Source organism: Arachis hypogaea, chromosome 7, assembly GCF_003086295.3.
Source record: "Arachis hypogaea cultivar Tifrunner chromosome 7, arahy.Tifrunner.gnm2.J5K5, whole genome shotgun sequence".
NCBI lineage: Eukaryota > Viridiplantae > Streptophyta > Magnoliopsida > Fabales > Fabaceae > Arachis > Arachis hypogaea.
The window spans coordinates 48,761,320-48,762,208 of record NC_092042.1 but is presented as its reverse complement, the minus strand read 5'-3'; the positions used below and the strand labels follow the sequence as shown (position 1 = coordinate 48,762,208).

The 889-nt window shown below is 41.3% G+C and overlaps 1 non-coding gene across 1 annotated transcript; it reads left to right on the top strand.

The window, feature by feature from the left end:
- The first annotated feature begins 271 nt into the window (after positions 1-271).
- Positions 272-379, top strand: LOC112704368 (small nucleolar RNA R71). Its single transcript, XR_003154994.1, has one exon. It is a non-coding gene; the product is annotated as a small nucleolar RNA R71 (small nucleolar RNA).
- The last annotated feature ends 510 nt before the right edge of the window (positions 380-889 follow it).

Genomic DNA, 889 nt, shown 5'->3' with positions numbered 1-889 from the left:
TATTGACTTACTGAGTCAACATTTTATTCTGAGCCAATATGGCATTCAAAGCATCAATTTCAAGAACTCCCTTCCTTTGAGGCGTCCCATTACTCACATGATTCCTCTCAGAGGTGTACATGAATTGGTTATTTGCAACCATGTCAATGAGTTCTTGAGCTTATGCAGGCGTTTTCTTTAGGTGAATGGATCCACCTGCAGAATGGTCTAGTGACATCTTAGAGAACTCAGATAGACCATCGTAGAATATATCCAAAATGGTCCACTCTGAAAGCATGTCAGAAGGACACTTTTTGGTCAACTGCTTGTATCGTTCCCAAGCTTCATAGAGGGATTCACCATCTTTTTGCTTGAAGGTCTGAACATCCACTCTAAGCTTGCTCAGCTTTTGAGGAGGAAAAAACTTGGCCAAGAAGGTCGTGACCAGCTTATCCCAAGAGTTCAGGCTATCTTTAGGTTGTGAATCCAACCATGTTCTAGCTTTGTCTCTTACAGCAAAGGGGAAAAGCATGAGCCTGTAGACTTCAGGATCTACTTCATTAATCTTAACAGTATCACAGATATGCAAGAATTCAGTTAAGAACTGATAGGGATCTTCTGATGAAAGTCCATGAAACTTGCAGTTCTATTGCATTAAAGTAACTAGTTGAGGCTTTAGCTCAAAATTGTTTGCTCCAATGGCAAGGATTGAGATGCTTCTTCCATAAAAGTTGGAAGTAGGTGTAGTATAATCACCAAGCATCCTCCTTGCGCCTCCACCGTTGTTATTGGGTTCGGCCATGTCTCCTTCTTTTTCGAGATTCTCTATAAGGTTTTCTCTGGATTGTTGTGCTTTAGCTTCTCTTAGCTTCTTCTTCAGAGCCCTTTCAGGTTCAGGATCTGCTTCAAC